The following is a 17,883-nucleotide window of genomic DNA, read 5'->3' on the forward strand; positions in this document are numbered from 1 at the left end:
GAGGGGCAGATCTGCTGCCAGTACAGGCAAACTGAAGAGTAGGCCTGGCATTTCAGGTAAAGGCATGGTGTAATGGACTGTACAGCTTGTTGATGTTTGCCAGGAGCTTGATGCAACTTGTCCATTGGGTGTGAAAATATTTTTTCCCAGATGAAGCAGGCCAGTTGATTTCTTGTCTTTCAGAGCACCTTGTTCCTGAAAGTCCAGCTCGTTGTGATAGAGGCCATGGGCACTTTCTTTTTGCATTCTCTCAGCCTGCCTCAGGAAAGGTGCTGCAGAAGTGACAGAAGCTTACCACAGTGCAGATCTCAGGGTAAGTCCAAGGATAACTTCTGTTTTGCTCTGCTGGGTGTCTAGGTCTGACTGTCATAATGCCTCTAACATCCCTTGCACATTGCACTGAGTAATGCCAGTAGATGAGACAGCCTGAGAATAATTTCATGTGTGGACACATTTTAAATTCCTGATTCTTCTTTTTTCCTCCTTCTCTTCCCTTGTCTTGTTGCTTCGCACCTTTTGAGTTGCTTGTCTGCTGGCACGTGGCTGTGGTTTGATGGACTCAGAATTCATGGAGCGGTACAAGTGGCTTAGTCGCCAAGACACCTGCTGCAGTTGGTTTGGAGCAAGAGAACTGAGTGTTAAATGGGTGTGTTGCAGAAGCAGGCAGGATGCTGTGGCTAAGGATGCCCCTTAAGAGCTGTGAGTGGGAATGGGGAGGAGAAACCTATCATCTGCACCATGGATGCTGCACACAGCCCTGCTGCACACACATGCCCCAAGAGAGCAGCGCGTGCACTCCCCCATTGCCCAGAGAGCACAGTGCCGAGCCCAGAGCTGCGCCTGCTGTGCCCACAGCCCTGGGGCAGCAGGGCTGTGTGTGGGGGTGGTGTGGGGGCTGGTGCACAAAGCCTGCCCTCCTCCTGTGAGGTTTGGGTGGGAAGGGGAAGGGCAGGGGTGTGTGGGGTGGAGGAAGGGAGGGGCTGCCTGGGAGCCCGAACCCTGGGTTCTCTCCCAGCTCCAGCGCACTGCTGGCAGGCAGGTCTGGGGAATGTCGCTTGTCCCCTGTGGGCCTCAGCCAGTCCCTGGGCTGTGGAGTGTTGGCCCTGGGGCAGTGCTTACCTTGGGGGAGGGTGCCTGGGGGAGGGCCCCTACAGCACCCAGAGACCCTCGATTCCCCAGTCCAGGGTCTGGCTTGCAATTCTTGCTCTTGAGCTTCCTAGGTGAAAGGGGAGGTGATGCAGAGAGAGCTATGCATGCTGCAGTGGCCATAGAAATGCCTGTGGGATAGCCCATGGGGTTGACCAGCTCTTGCCTTTTCCTGCAGGGAAATCCAATGCAAGGAAAAGGCTGGTTGCTGCAGGTGGGAAGAGGCAGGAAACCATCTTTCTTTTGCATCTGTAGGTGGAGTTGAGCAGCTGGGAAGGTACCTCCCCCAGACGCGCTTTTGAACAAGGCCGATGCTACAGAGGGGCCAGCAGTGACAGCAGCGGTGGGAGCTCCCATGGGAGATGGGAGATGCCAACTCCAATAGCCCAACAGAAGCAAGGCTGCCGCAGCTTCATGTCCCCAGCTCCAGGAGGCAGTGAGGCCAAACATGCTTTCCTAACAGGCAAAGAAGCACCCCTACCCACACCACAGGGACTGAAGGCGCAGGGCTGACGGTCAATGAAGCCTTGGGCTGCTGGGAAGAGGGTGTGGGTGGTCAGGGCCCTTCAGGGCTGTCCATGCCCTCAGGGCCCTGACCCTCACGTGCAAAGACATACCCAGGCTACAGGGTCTCCCCCCTAGCTGGTGCAGGCCAATGGCCTTTCCAGTAGCTGACCCCCAGGCTCCAGCATGTCTCCAGTTGCTGTCTTGGACCCCCCCTAGTCCCTGCAGTGGCCAACTTTCAGACCCTCTGCTCTGTCCAGTATGCAGCCCAGACGTAGGGCCACTCCAAAACTTGGCTCCAAAACCTCGTCTCCTGCTCTCCACCTTGTCTGGCTTGATGCTTGCTAGCGATTGCACACGCTGGCATACACACCCGCACAGCATGGACACAATATGCACGCACGCTGGTCTCTCCATTTGCTGGCAGCCCAGCCCCTGTGACTAGTGTCGCCTTCTCCAGTGGCTGGCACTTTGACCTCCACTCACACACACACGCACAGGGTAGAGAGTCCCCTCCGCCTGGAGAATAGTTTGCAAGGGAGTTAAGAAGAAGTCAAGGCGGGCTGCAGTTATGAGGCACAGGGCATGGCCACAGAAGCTTCCTGTCCAGACACCTGTCCACAAGCAACCTTGTGGCTTGGTTGAAGAGCCCGGTGTGGGTGTTCTTTTGATTCTGATGAGGTTATGGGGGTTCCTTGGCCTGTCCTTGTTCCTCTGCTCCTTTGTGTCTGTGGAGATTAACCTTTTGTCCTGTAGCCTAACACAAAGCAGGAAGGAGAAGAGCTGACTGTTTCAGCAAGACATGCTTGGAACAGCTGGAACTTGGTGCATTGCACTGCAGACTGAACAGTCCGGTGATAAACCTAATTGCAACTAAATACACTTGGGAAACCAAACCAAGGTGAAGAGGTTTCTGGCACTTAAGTACCAGTCTCCCTAGCCTCCCTTTGGTCACTCGTGCCACTGTGCTGGTGTGTTCATGCTCCTGCCCTGATCTTGATCCTCTTGTAATCCAAGTACCTCTAGCTCTTCCGGTTCCCAAGGAAGTGTCAAGAAGTAGAAGAATCTTGCCTATTTTCTGCCTTTTTCTGAGGGAGTTTTAGTCTGACATGCTCTTGCTGAAACTCCACTTTGTACACTGGGCAAGACTCTGTTCTCCAGGTCACTGTGGCTTTCCTCACTGTAAAAGTGATAGCCCTCCTCCTTCTTGTGGAAATAGCAATGTGAGCAAGATCAACAGGAACAGTCCCAAGTGCTCTAAGCCTCTGATGTAGTGAGTCTTCTGATCCATTTCTTTGGAGGTGGCGAGAGCTAATTCCTAGGTGTGTACAGCAAGGTATGTGAGCCTTGGCAACCACGTTTCTGCACATTAGGAGAAGGAAAGGTTACTGCTGCTACAAGCTGGTGTCTGAAGTTCCCTTTTGGCTTCCTGTGGAGAAATGCCATCCTTCTGGAGGGAATCTTTCAGCTACTTCTAAGTGCCAGCATGACGGGGAGAGAGCAAGGAAAAAAATTCTTCTATGGAGAATGTAATTGTGGGCCATAGGAGGTCAGGCTTGACTGTCCTTCTGCAGCAGTTATTTTGAAGGGGAAGGTGGCTTTTTTCCAGGAAACCCTAAGTTATGTGACAGATGCTGCTGCAATACCTTTTGGAACAAATACAATGATTAAGTTGTCCACAAGAAAAGCAGGGTTGGGATCCTTATCTTTGGACAGCGTTTCTTTCTGCTTTTTTCCTGAAGGCTGCCTCTCAGCTGAGGAGTGGATCAAGGCTTTCTTGCTGACCGTTGTCCCACTGCCAAGCCCAAAGAGTTCTAGAATAAAAATGGATAGCTAAGGCAGAATTTCCTTCTTAGCAGAGCATGCATGGTTCAGAGACCTGAGTTCTTATTTCCTTCTTTTCTTCAGAGTTTTCTCCTGGCAAAATTGAGTATTTCACTGGACGTTGTGTAAGACCAATGAGAAAAGCCACCATCTCCAATCTGAGCTTCCAAATGGATAGGCATGGCCATAGTAGAGGTATTGTCTGGGCAGAGAGGACATACCTTCTTCCTCAGAAAGGGTGAAGTAAGAGGGGCAGGTTGGCATGTACACCTTATGCTGCATTCTCTGCATTCCCCTTTTGTGATTTTTTTGGAATGGACGCTCTGTTTCCAAACAGCTGTTTCAGGACCTGCTTTTCTACTCTAAAACTTCTCAAAGTGATGCCTGAGGTTGAAATGTGCCAGAAGATGGCCTGATGCCTTCCGTGGCATGGGCACAAGCAGCTGTCCATCTGTCATGGCTTTGCTCCTCAGTTCCTGGCTCTTACTGTTCATCACGCGCTGAGGACTGATGTGTGCTTGGGAAGTGTGGTTAGCCTCCAGGCTGGAAAGGCAGTGTATCGTTTCCCGTGCTTCTCACTGAACCTCAGGTTGGGATTCCCATTTGCCTGTTTTCCCTTGACATCTCCTCACCTCCCAAAGAATCTCCTGTGTGCAGGAGTTTAGTCACCTGTTACAGGCAAATGTATCCTGGAAGTGTTTTCATAAATGGCCTTGAGCTCCCCTGTGAAAGATTCCCTTGACTGAGAGCTCCTTCCAGCATTTTCTTGTCAGGGCTTTGAGCCCTTCTCAAATCCAGATGACATTTATTGGTGGCAACTTGATGGATGTTTGTTCTGATGCCAGCCTTTCCTGTGATGGCCAGCATTTCAACTGGTTCTCTGTCCCTAGAGCACCTTCTGTTCCACGTAACAACCATGTTTCCTCTGTCTTCATTTTGCTCCGTTACATTACGTTCTTTTTCCCGTGTCCTTTTGACTGACAGGCACTTCATTTTTGGAGCATCTTCACAGCCTGCCTTTGTTGCTTTTTGTTTGAATATCAGTTCCTTTTTTTTCCCCCTCCAAAGAGACCAGAATTATCCACAATGTTCCGTATGATATCTGTCAAGTCCCAGTATGAATAGTCCTGTCTCTGCTGGTTAAATACGGCTTTTTTCATGATTCTACTGGTGGATGATTAGTGTGTGATTAGCTGATGCTCTCAGTTTTGTAGCTGCATAAGAAATTCATGGTAACGTCCCCATTTACTGAGCCCCGGGTTAGAGGAGAAATCCCTGTGGTTAATCCTGGATACCAGAACGATGTTCCTGTTCTCTCCTCCTGGAGGCTCCCTGTGGGGATCGCTGCCCTATTCTTTGAGAACTCTAGGACAGAAAGGCAAGAGAGAGTCCTATATTCCAGGAATCTCTGTGGATGTCCTGCTTTTTGTTTTGCTAATCACTTCTTATATTAAAGTACGCTTCCGCTTTCTCATTGCTGTTCTATGGAAGGGTACAAGCTTGCAACGGAATTTGCCTATTGTGAAAATAAGTAAAACTAGAGGGTTGTTTTCCAGTGCTTCTTACTTGCTTTCTGCAGAGTAGAACTGTATGCCTATCTTTTGTGTAGATGCAGAGCCTTGATAAAGTTACTCTGTAGGCCCCAGGTGTGCACATCAGATTTTCTGCATGGTTGTGTCTGATCCTTCTTGTTTCTTGTAATTAGGAATGCCTTGGTATGGACTCGCGAGGAGGAAAGAAGAAGAAAGAAACTTAGAGAACGGATGATGAAATCAGTGACCCTGAAGATGACAGTGTAGGTTTGTTCTGGCTTTCAATTTTCTTTCCTGTGTTCTGGCCAGACCCTCGTCTTGAGGAAATGAGCTGAACTCCTGGATAGTTTTCATCTCTTCATACTGCTGTATAGCCAAAGAGCTTCAAAGCCATAGTCATGGACTCCAAGGCCCTGCTAGTAAGCTCAGGACAGAGAGTCAGCAAAAAACCCCCACCCAGTCGCTTTCCAAACTGCTAAGACAAGAGAAAAGGCAGCAAATGGCTGAGGGCAGGTGGGAATCCAAAGAAATGGACAGTCCTACTCTGACCGATCAGCACTGCTCTCACTACAGCAGCAGCCTGACAGTTTTTGTGGGTTTTGAGCAGCCCAGCAAGAATTTTCAGGAGGTAAAGCAGACTGCCAGATGCGTGTGAAAAGCTCCTCTGAAGCGTGAAGATGTCAGGGGAGAAGAGAACATGCTTCTGCATGTGTGTGTTGAGCAGGCAGTCAGTGGGAGGTGCAGTCAGGGCCAGTCTGGGATTCAGAGCTGTCCTGTGGGTACTCTGTGGGAAATAATGTAGGAATGAGGAGAAATCATGAAAAGCCTTAGCAAATGTATGTTTGCTGTGAGAGGAGAAACTGGAAGGGTTTGGGGAGAATGCTGTTTGTGATTGAGGCACTAAGCTCAGAATATGATCTTCGTGGCACCTTTCTGAGTGGCTCTGAGTATGGCAAGGCTGTATTTCAGGACAGAAAAGCATGTTGCAGTAGTTGAGCTGATGAGGCCTTGAGGGAGAGATGTAATTATGCAATACCTTGTGAAGGCAGTTCCTCGCACATGTGCTGCAGGCTGTGCAAAACTTGAACGAGGGGAATGAAAACCTACGAAACAGTTGAAGGCAAATGTCCAGGTATGAGGTCTTCCTTAGCCGTGGGGTTGTCTGTTCTTAGTCATTGAGAGGCCAGGGAACAGTCCCCGGACATATTTTATGCATTACTTTAGACATAGCCTGGGACACCCAAAGAAGCACCTTGGCATCAGGACTCCTTGTAGAACAGTGCAAGATCATTTAGAGGCAAGGAGGAAACTAGGGAAGGTAGCCAAAAGGAATCGAGGTAGGGCAAGAGCTGAATAAAAAGAAACATGGTGAAATGTGCCAAAGGCAGTAGACTAGTAAGGAAGAAGGAGAGGTGACTAATGGTCTGGAAGTCTCATTCAGAAAAGTGACCATACAATTTTAAGGAGAGTGGCTTCAGTGCAAGGCATGGGCAACCTGGAGAGTGGAGCGTTTTTTTTTTTTCGTAAAGTGAGAAATAATATGAAATTATTCTTAGTTGGCAGGTAAGTAAACAGAGCATGTGTGTTCCTTTCCTGGCATCTGGCTCTTTTTATTTGAGAAGGTGTTATTAAAAGCTGGCTAGACAAGTACACTCAGTGTTTTGCATTCTTGCTGTCATCCCTGAAAGAATGTCAAGTTCCTTTACAGAAGCTAATGGCAAAAGCCTTTCCTGTGTGCATCATAATTAATGGAAGCTCTCTGAGGAGCTCCCTTCTTTGCTTTTCCTGCTGTTTTTGGTAACCACTTTGAGCATGAAGTTCAGTGGAAATCAGGAGGACTGGATTCACAGAGACAATTCAGTGACTTTGCCCGGCTCTGGCCTACTATATACAAAAGTCAACTTGAATAGAAGGGCAGTGTTCTTTTCTAATCCCTCCAATGCCAATACTAGTTTCTTCTTGGACTGTTTCTCTGTGGAAGCATTCTTAAACAAGAAGAAATCCCAAAAGAAGCAGTCATGCTGAGTGTGGTGGCAGAGGTTGTTTTGGATTCTGTAAGCACTTGGAGCCTGGCAAGTGCTATCTGTTGTGTGATATGAGCACTTTGTTTAGCCTGCTTTAGAGCAGTCCACTTAGGAAAGGAGAGGGGGCATCAGTTTTGGAAGACAGGTTATGATGTTAAAGTGGCTTATGTTTCAGAGGGTGGATACTTAATGCTCAGTGAAAGTGGATGCTTTTTGTGTCAGTTTTGTTGGAGAAAGTGAGCAATTGGTAACTGAATTTTGGTTGTCAATTTGACCTTCCCAACAAAGGCTGAATTTTGCTCTCACAAGGAAAAACATGTCGTGCTGTTTGAAATCCCATGCGTGAGGAATATAATGAGTGGGACAATTCGTAGATCTCCCAGTGCATTCCAAGGTAGGCTTCGCTTGATTTTTGACATAGTGTGTTCTTAACCTTGTGGTGTTGCTCTTGAAATGCTTGCAGATGGAAACACGCAGTCTACAGCAGCAATTCCCCATCCTGCTCCTCTGAGGATGAGGAACATTTTGCAAGGCGCAGGAAGCGCAGCCCTAGCAGAGCTTGCAGAAGGTGAGTGTGATTCGAGAAGAGGGGAGGAAGGAATCTGCCTGACTGTGAAGGGCTCTCCTCCCTGCTCCTTTACAGATTCTAAATGGTGTCACTCTGGAATCTGTTGGCATAATATCTGCTCTCTTGGGACTGGTAACTCTAACTGGGCTGTCCGCACCTGTCCTGTTACTATGACAGATTCAAAGTGTGACATCCAAGGTGACAGAGACTCTATTACTACTATGCATGCAATCTCAGCTGTTTGCAGGAGAATATTAACTTGAGGAATCAGTAGATTTGTGTGCTTGGCAAACTTCTGTCAGTACTGAGCTTTCATAGTAGTAGTAAAAAGTAATTTCTTAAGGATGGATAAAAACTTGGAATATATGTAGAATCAAACTGTATGCGATGCCTTCTCATAGTTAAAGGCTTAGTGTCCTGTGTGCTAAAAGGAGACTCTACTCCAGAAGTGTCCTGGTTTCAAAAGGTGGGTTTGGCAATTTTGGGAGGGGCTTTTTGGAGTGTTGTATGTACACTTGATTAGCTTCTAAGCAGGAGAGGCTTATGTGTTGGAAGTCAATTGTAATTTATTGCTTGAAAGACCAGGTGTTTGCTTTTATGGGCCCAGTATCTGTAGATGTAAGGCTTACCTGTGCATCTTCTCTGTCAGCAAAATTCAGCTCACAGTATGATGAAATGTGACATTAAATTCTTTGCTTTCAGGAACTTTGAAGGGATTGCAAGGCACAAACCCAAAAGCTTGGGATGATTTTCTTCTTTCTTCATTGTAATTCATTTCTAAACCCCAGCAGGCTAGCTTTTCTTAGTGCTATTAACATCTTCTCTGGAGATGCAGAATAGCTTTTTCTTCCCCCCAGCTTTAGGCTTTCTGCTCACCTATTGCTGACAAATTCTGGGAGAGAAAATGCAAGAACTTGCATCTTTTTCAAGAGGAACCAAAGGCTTTACTCTCCTCTCAAGTCGTGCCTGTCTGTCTTCAGACAGATTAAATACCTGGCTGAGGGTTGACTAGTGAAGGAGTTTCCTGACCTGTTAAAGGTAGGAAATGGGAATGGGAGGAGGCAGATGGACCAGGGGAAAAGAGCAATAATTTGGGGAGAAGCTGCCAAGTGGTAGGCAGCAGGAGAGCATTAGTCATGCTATTTCCTGCTCTCCTTTGCAGGACCTGCACGAGTGGCTTCTGGGAGAGGCTCCAAGATGTCAAAGTTTGAGGCAGTGCTACTTGGGCTGGAGTGCTTTGAACTCTTTGAGGAGGCCAAGATTAACTCTTCTCTCCTAACACCATTTGTATTCCTCCTCTTTGGAAAAAGAAGGTAGAAACTTAGCAGCGTGGCGGCTGGACTATTCCATCAGAGAACGACCTGGCTTCTGCAGTGCTGAGGCAGCGGAGGACTGTTTCCAGGGACGGCACTGACCCCTGCCCTGGGGGCTTAGACCTGACCTGCTGGAGCCTTCTGTGAGAAAAGGGACCTGCCTTGATGCCAGGAACTGTTGACATTGCTGGAATTGCAGTATCCATTCTAGAAGGAATTTATTAGCAGTGGGACAACTTGGTGGGCATTCCACGTTCCACACTTCCAAAGCATTTCAGGATGTTTTCCTGCTGAAGTGTGCTGATGGGAATTGGTGTCATTGTCTTCCTGAAGTCACTGAAACACAAGATGGAATTGAGCTTCCCAATTTTTCAAGCTTTGGGCTTAATGAAGAAAGAAGTGACATTTTAGTTAAGTCATTGAAATGCTAAGTGGATTTCTCTTATGACCCAAGTAAGAACTCTACTTTGCAATGGCAGCCTGTCAGAAGGTAGGCTTTTGGTGACCATACCTCGTTTGCCTTTTACATTGCACATATTGCATACACTGGCCTCAGGATAGAAGTAACTATCTCAGAGTCCCTGGAACTATTCTCCTAGGCAAACTTATACACCTGCCTAGTAAGCCTCTGTGTGTGTGTGTGTGTGTGTGTGTGTGTGTGTGTGGGGAGGCTGGGTCAAAGTGAATCTCTTGAGTCAGAAAAGAGTTTAGCTCAATGTTTTCAGTATTGTTTTCTGCCTAAGCAACTTTTGAGAGAGTCAGGTAGAGTGATCCTAGTGCTATCAGTATCCATTTGCTTAGGAAAGCGCAGCATTCAGGTGCTTACAAGATACCTAAATGAATCTGAAACTGCAAAGGGAAAACTACCAATGAAAGAGCTCTTTGGGGAGATTTGCCTGACATACATCTGATACTGCAAGCAACAGAACTGGTGCATCCGCTGGACGTATGTTGTGTAAAAATGTAGTAAATGTAGCTTGCAGTGAGACTCCAAGAGCCTCCCACTCTGCATGGACCTGTGGAGGATAAATGGCAGTTGGTGCTGTCCTCTGGGCTTCCTGCATGCTGTGAAAAGGAAGTTTGTACGGGAATTTTGAGGCACGTGGACTAGGCTGCTATGTAACTAAAAGCTGTGTATCTCTGCAAACTAACACACGGAAAGAGGATGGAAACAGGACGGAAACTGAAAACTGTGTCTCAAGCATACAGTAGGTACAGACAGTGTCAGAACACGCCTACCAAGGCAAAACAGTTACTTAATAATAGAGTATACTTTCTGCTTAGATTAAATTATAGACCTAGCTACACAGGCAGAAGTAGACCTTAAGCTCTGCCTGACTTCAGAGCTCCTGAGAGGTCAGGTGACTCCCAAGGAGCCTCCCAGCTGGATTTGTGCGGGGGTGTGCTTGAGGAAAGAAGATGAGCCCTTCGGCAAGGTGTAGGACCTTGGGTCACTGCTGCACCTCTGGGACTGCCGCGTTTTCAGTTGAGGGTGGGCTTGTGTCCACGTCAGTCTGGAGCACCAGCAGCACAACATAGGCAGGAAGGGTGAGGGCAGGCACTGTCAAAGCAGCCTGGTTCTGAATGGAGATTTCAAAGCTCACTTTCGAGGAGGTGACCAACCTTCAGCCTGTGTGAAGCTCCCCCCAGCTCACCGCCTGCTGTCTCGTTTCCAGAGGCTCCTTTGGACCAGGCTACTTGCTCGGGAAGGCCACGAGCCATTGCCTGCAGGTGGTACCTCAAGCACGGAAGCAGAGAAGCCACTGCTTCATGGACAAAGGGGCAAGCATGCCTTCACAGGATGCATTTCTCTGTGCATCTGGTCAGGTGACCAACCCTGACGCGGTTCTGGTGCCCAGGGGGAAAGTGCTAGCAATATATGTGGGCACCGACTGGACATTATTGGTAGATGACCAGAGGCAACCGTGGCATAACCCAAATGGAGGTCATCCTTCTGTGTGACAGATGGGCATCCAAGCACGTAGCATGTCTGCCCATCCTTTCACGGCTCTCAAGTGCTCCTACTAAAGGTGCCGATGCTGTAATGCAGGGAGGCCGAAGAGCAGAATGGATTTGCTGCCTAAAAGTAAAAAGGAACAAAACAGCACTAGGTCTATTTGTGCTTTATCTTTCTCATTAAGAAAAGGACACAGAGGCAGAAACAGAAATGTTCTGTGAGTCAAAATGGTTTTAGTGCCTACAAGGCAGCATTAGAGGCTACAGGGTCGTTTACTTTAGGTAAATGTACCCAGCTAAAGGAAATGTTGATATGAATGGAGAAATGTATTATGGAATTCTTGCCGTGGAGAGAGGTTTCTGAGCAGCATCTTCCAGTTCCCTGAGCTGCCAAGAACATCCTGACTTTTAGTTTGGAGTGGAAGAGAGAGTGTGTGTGTTTGCACATATATATGCCTATATAGAGATATCTACACTTCATGGCAGAGCGCTTGTGTAGAAGAAGAGAGTCACCTGACAACCACATGACCTGTGTTTGTTGTAGCTCTGTGCTGTGCACGGTTCATTTGAATAGGCTGATAAACCTTGGTTTTGAAATGCCACAGCAGTCTCTTTCTTTTAGAGTGCAAATAGTCCCAAACGAACCAACCAAATCCCTGCTTGTGTGAACTCAGGGATGAGTCTCTTCAGCGGACTCCCCGCAGCCTGCGGGATGCACGGCAGCGGGAGCCTGGCACAAGCCCCCCAGCACAAACCCCCTTCCCAGTGCAGCCTGGGGGCGGCTCAGGCCTCCCTGGAGAGCCCCAGCTGATGAGGGAAGAGCCCTGCAAGGCCAGCACGCTTCTGGCCTCTAGTCTTCAGGGCCAGAAGTGCCCTCCCAAGCAATTTCACAGCCATGTTCCTGCTGCTCAGCTGCTCAGACTGAAGTGACCTCGGAGCCGCTTTGCTGACGCTGCTCCTGCTGCTGGCCTATCCCAACATCACACAGTGAACATCCAAGCATGTTCCTGCTACTTGCCTGTGAGGTGCTCAGGCAGAAGTGACGGCCCAATAAATTTCACGGCCATGTTCCTGCCGTTGGTCTATAAGCTGCTGCTACTGAAATGACAGCGCAGCCCCTTTGCTGCCCCTGTGCCTGCTGCATCGTTCGCTCAGGCAGCAGCGACCTCGCAAACAACAGAGAGGCCATCAACCTGGTTCTGGCCTCGCAGCAGCACAGACAGCGGTGCCTTGGCAAGAGCCTGCCGATGGCCTAACAGGTACGGAGGCAGCAGTGACCTCCGAATCAGCGTTGAAGCCCTGTGCCTGGTTTGTGTCTGTCAGGTACTGAGGCAGCAGTGACCATACAGCCCCGTCTGTGAGCCACGTGCCTGCTGCAGGCCTCTGCTGTCCTCAGGCAGCAGTGCCCTCCCAAGCGCCAGCTCCAGCCCTGTCCTGCTGCTGGCCTGCCATGTTCTCACACACAAGTGACCCTGCCATTGACTCCCATGAATGTGGGGAATGCTTGTCCCCCTCCCCGGGGATTTGCTTTCTCCTGCAGTGGCTTCGCAGGAGCTGAGGGAGGGCCCAGGAGGTAGCAGGGCCTCGGCCTCAGGCACACGTCAGCACGTTCACCTTGCAAGCCATGGGACCTGTCCCTCCTGCCTCCAGTCCTCTGAGCAGCCGGCTGCTCTCCAACAGGGTGGCAAGAGCCTGAGGTCTGCTAGCCCACCTGGAGCGCATGGTCCTGACGGACTCCCACAAGCAGTGCCGGCTGCCTGCCCCCAAGCGCCGGGCGCTGGAAGCGTTTGCAGGAGGGAGCTGGTCAGTTCTCCCAGTGATGGGCATTGCAGTGCCGTGGGGATCCCTCCAGGCCTGTCCTTCCAGCACGTCCTCCAATGACGTGCTTGGGAGGTCTCATGTGTCCCCATCCAGCTGGTGGCAGGGTGGAGGTGGCCACTGCTCCCGTAGCTCTGCCACTGCATGTGTCCAGGCTGGCTGCAGCCAGCAAGCCCCTCTGTCCCCAGAGCTGCAACAGAAAAGGAGGCATTTGCATGTCCCTGGTTTTGCTTGCTTTGGACCCTCGTTTGGTGGTCCGCTTTCCACAAGGGCTAGCCTTCCTCCAAATCTGCTGGAGCGACAGGGAATGCTCTCTGTAAACACAAGAAGGAGCTGGCTAAAGGGACAGGCTGCTGCAAGAGGGAGCAAGCTTTCAAGTGCCTGGAGTGCAGCGCAGCAGCTGGGTCTGGGAAAGAGCAAGGAGGAAGAGGAGTGACAAGGTTGCCATGTCCAACTAGTGTGCAGTCAAGGTGCTGTTTGAAATTGTCAATGCAATCAGGGCCTGCGGAGAGACAAGAGAGAGCCACAGAGCTCTGGAGGGTGGCAGGCCATGCCACTGTGTGGGGCACGGCCATGTGCCAGACTAGCCTGCACGAGGCCTTCAGCTCCACAGGGTGTCACAGCTTCAAGTGAGCTCTCTAAAGCCACACTTGTGTAATCTGAAGCCGTGGCCCTGGTGCCTGGAGGAGACTTTGGGTAGACCTGCAGGAGCCCGGGGAGAGAAAGGCCAGAGAGCCCCGGGGGCAGAGCTGTGGCTCCCAGCATCAGAGAGAGGGGGCCACGGGCTGACCAAGCAAGCCAACCAAGTGAGCGAGCCCTGCCTTTTGCAGTGCCTTGCAAAGCCCCATCTCAGCGCATATTGAAGGGGGACAGAGTCTGCCTTCTGCAAGAGTGGCCGAGGACTGTGCTGAGACAAGGAAGAGCAGGACAGTTGGCTATAGGGCCGTTCTCCCACTGCGGCTGCAGCTGCAGAGCTGGGAGCTGGTCATCTCACAAACATGTGCCTGAGCCGCAGTGCAGGTCCTGAGGCATTGCACTGCCTTGCCGGTGTGGGCTCCCCATCCTCCCACCCAGCCCAGGAGAAAGGAGCACAGGCAGAGGTGGAAAAGGCCTGAAAAGCCTCCCCCAGTGGAGGAGAAGAAAGCAGCGGCCAAGCTGGAGACAATCCAGCCCCAGTAAGTGTGCGCTGAGCCCAGACCCAGCCCCAGCCTGGGGCAGATGAGCGGCCGTGGCCCCTGCAGGGTGTTATGGCTCCAAATCCCGGAGGCCTGGGGTTGCGTACAACACCCTTGGCGTTCTGGTGACACGGGATGGCCTGGGTTACACCTCCCTCCTCCCAGGGGCCTTTCTGCAGCCCACAGCTAAGCCCGAACACTCCCCCCAGGTTGAAAGGGGCTGTGGGTGCGCAGGGGCCTGGGTGGGTGCAGGGGCTGGAGCAGGGCAGAGGCAGGCAGGGGCCCAGCCAGCCACTGAGACCGTTTTGCCCTGTTGTTGCAGCCACCTTTCCCCTCGAGCAGCCCAGACTCTCCAAAGACTGGAGCCCTATCAAGCCCGGCGGGAAACATTCAGGTGCGTTGCCCAGAGGAAGAGACAGCAGCAAGAGGAGCAGCAGCAGTTGCCCTGGTAAATAGCTGCAAGGAGGGAGGGGGCTTCCCCCTGCTGCAATGCCCCTGCTGCCCCTGGCAGCAGCAGCCGGGCAAAGGGGCTCTTTCTCTGGCAGCCCTCTGGGGACAGGAGCAGGTTGTTGGCTCTGGCCTTGACCTGGATGTCCCTGAACTCCAAGGGGCAGCTGTCGGGCACCACCAGAGGTGTTCAAGATGGGCCATGCAAGTGCTGCCTGAGGATGAAAGGATCCCTCTGCTGTTTGGGCACAAGGGGCCTCTGTCTCATCACAGAGACAGTTTTGTCATTTAAAGTTCAGTAGTTTTGCAGCCAATTATTGAATAAAAAGCTGTTTATTATTCTTGATATATTATTTTATTATGGCTTATTGCTTTAAAATACTTAGTTTAAGCCTTTGCAGGGATAGCTCTGCTTGGGCACTGCGTTTCTGAGCAAACAGTCCGAGCTGTTGGTGGTGGGGAGTGTGGCTGACTCTGCCCAAACAGTATTGTCACCAAGTTCACATCAGTTGTGTAAAGTTAATGACTAATGCTACTTATGATAGCTATAACAAATAATTGACCCAAGGGCAGATGTTGGTGCCCGGCAGTGAGGGGCGGGCCAGGAGGTGCCGCGCAGCCCGGCGCTCCTCAGCCTCCAAGCCCGGCGCCTTGGGCTCGGCTGCCCCGGGCTGAGTGCCAGCCCCAGCCTGGTCTTGCTGGGGGGCCGTGCCCTGGCTTGTGGGCAGCGGGGGCCTTCTGCCGGGCTAGCGCCTCCTCCTCCTCTTTGGCCCCTGGGGCAGGTCCAGGGGCTGCGGGGCGGGCTGCCCCTCCACAGGCTCCACCTGCATGGGCTCCTCCTCCTCCTCCGCGCGCTCCACCTCCACGGGCTCCGGGGCGGCTGCGGCACTCGGCAGGAGGGCGGCGCGGCGGTCCCAAACGGTCGGGCCCACCTTCCTCCTGATGCGCAGCGCCGCCTTCCTCCTCATCCACAGCCGCTCCGGCTGGCTCATGGCGGGCAGCAACGGAGAGCACCTTCCTGGCCCTTCTCCCACCAACGGTCTCCCAACGGCTCTGGAACAGCGGTGCTGAGGTCACTGATGATGGCATAGGTGGGCCATGGTGACGGCACGCCTGGTTCCGTCCCCACCTGTGGGGGCCCTGCCGGGCTCTGACCCGCGGGGGGATCCTGGGGGCTGGAGGGGGCCCCCATGGGCGGGGCCTTGCTGAATGTGTGTGTGTATTTGTGTGTGGTTTGTGCGTGAGGCAACTGGGAAACCAGGGATCCAGGGCCAACTACAGGACCGACTGAGTGTCTAAGGGCAGTTCTTGGAGGGAGCCACAGTGCGGGTGTGTGCACGTGTGCGTGTGTGTGTGTGTGTGAGTGAGGGCCGTGCTGGGCACAGATGGCTGGGTTTGGGAGCAGGGCTCTGCAGGGGCCCTGTGTGCGAGGAGACCACGAGCTGCCCTGGGCCAGGCTCAGCCCCTTCCAGCCAACTCTGCCACAGATGACGAGAGCCCATTGCGCAGCAGGACTTCAGGCAGTCAGAGGAGCCCATGGTGCCTCTGCTCCAACGTGCTGAAGAACGGGCAGGAGACGGTGCAGGCAGGAGACACAGGAGGAGGCACATGGGAGGAGACACGGGAGCCACGAGAGGGCCCCCGTGAGGAGAACTGTCATGAGCCATGTTTGGAGGAACAAAAGGCAGGAGCTACGTGGCAGGGGACATTGTCAGGCAAATGGCTGGAGTCGCACTCTTGCAAGGAGGTGCTCCATGCTGGAGCTGCTCCTCCTCTGAGGGCACCGTGGCCCGGGGAGGAGCCACGCTGCGGCAGGGACAGCCCCGAGGGACCACCGCCCGGGGAGGACCCACGCTGGAGCAGGCACACGCCTGAGGGACAGCTGCCTTGGGGGGAACCCGCGCTGGGGCAGGGGAGTGGCTGCTTCCTGTAATGTGACTAGTAGCCTGTGGAAAGCAAGCAACAGAAGAGAACCCTGTTCTTTAAACAAACCGTTTCAAGAGTGCTACATGTATGAAAAATAACAGGGTTGTCCAAGGGGAACAGTCACTCTTTTACTCCACTCTGGTCCCTGATTCTTTCCACACACTTTCTGGCCATCTTGTGCAAGCTGAAAGCCTGAAAGACATCAGCTCCGTGATCCTGTGAGAGGACATTCAAGATCCATCTGGACAGGGCCCTGGGCCACGTGCTCCAGGTGACCCTGCTTGAGCATGGGACGAGCTGCCTTGGGCTCTCCCTGCCCCATGGCGGGCGGCAGGAGGGGGCAGCGAGGGGCAGGCCGTGCCCTGCAACGGCAACAGGCACACGGCAGGCCCTGGGGGGCCCTGAGGGGAAGGCGGGGAGCCCCGGTGGGCACCGCCGGGCAAACCCGCAGCTCTGTGGGGCTCAGACCTGCGAAAACGGAGGCCCCCGGGACGCCCCGAGCCACACGGAGGTGCCCAGGGCACGCCAAAAAGAGGACGGAGGAGCCGGGAGGGCACAAAAACACGAGTGTGCACTTGGGGGGCACTAAAGGGCAGCTGTGGGGCCCTGGGGAGACCCAAAAAGCAAGCGCAGAGCTCTGAGGGTGTTACAAGACAACCCTGGGAAGCTCAGAAAGAATGTTTGAACTAGGTAGATTAGGATAACTTCTAAATTTGCTGAAGCCTTAGGCCGCACTCTTGCTTAGCATGAGTAGCTAAATTTGCTGAAGCCTTAGGCCGCGCTCCTAGTTCAGTGAGAAAGGGCCCCAGAGCTGGTGCAGGCTGGAAAGATAAGGGAGTTACAAGCAGTCTGCATTCCTGTGCCCCACACTCCGAAAGGGAGGATGTCAAGGCTTTGAAATAAGGCCTGTTTGGGCACCAGGACCTTGGGAAGCAAAACCTCCTCTCACTGCTGAAACAGTGTTAATTTGGGGGGTCTGGACTATCTCCCCCTTGTCAGGACCTTGAGAGACAGGGGTGGGACCTGGGGAATGAAGAAATCACTAACCAATCAGTGTAAAAGGGAAAACTGCAAATCTGGCAATTTGTTTGTATAAATGCTACTTGAAAAGTTGGGGGGGGGTGCTTGATTTGTGGGAAACCACCGAGCACCCGGGCTTGCGCAACTCTGAAATAAATAAGCAAATGTCTCTCCTGAGTGTGTAATTATTGGCTTATTGCACACCGGGCAATGAATCCGCTTTTCGGACAACAGTTTTCTGCCAAAAACCAAACCAAGGGGCCTGGGGGACCCCAAAGCTGCAACGGCAGCTGCGGCCGGGGGGGGGAGCAGAGAACACAAAATGGCGGCTCTGGGGGTGGGGCGGGGCCCTCGGGGGCGGGGCCTGGGGAGGGGAGAGCACTGCCCCTCACCCGCTGGCCGGGGCACCACCGTCCCGCCTCCACCCAGCTCCACAGCGCTGATTGGAGGGGCCGTGGGGCAGCCGCGCGCTGATTGGCCAGCAGGCGGGGCTGTGGGGGCCAGGCCCAGGCGCTCCTGGGCAGCGCCGCGGGGGAGTGGGGCTGGCGAGCTGCTGGCGGCCCCTCGTCCCCCCCCGGCAGCGCGGGGACCTCCGTGCTGGCCCCGGGCACGGCGGGGCCGGGCTGCGGG

The sequence above is a fragment of the Dromaius novaehollandiae genome, chromosome 26, assembly GCF_036370855.1.
Source record: "Dromaius novaehollandiae isolate bDroNov1 chromosome 26, bDroNov1.hap1, whole genome shotgun sequence".
Classification (NCBI taxonomy): Eukaryota; Metazoa; Chordata; class Aves; order Casuariiformes; family Dromaiidae; genus Dromaius; species Dromaius novaehollandiae.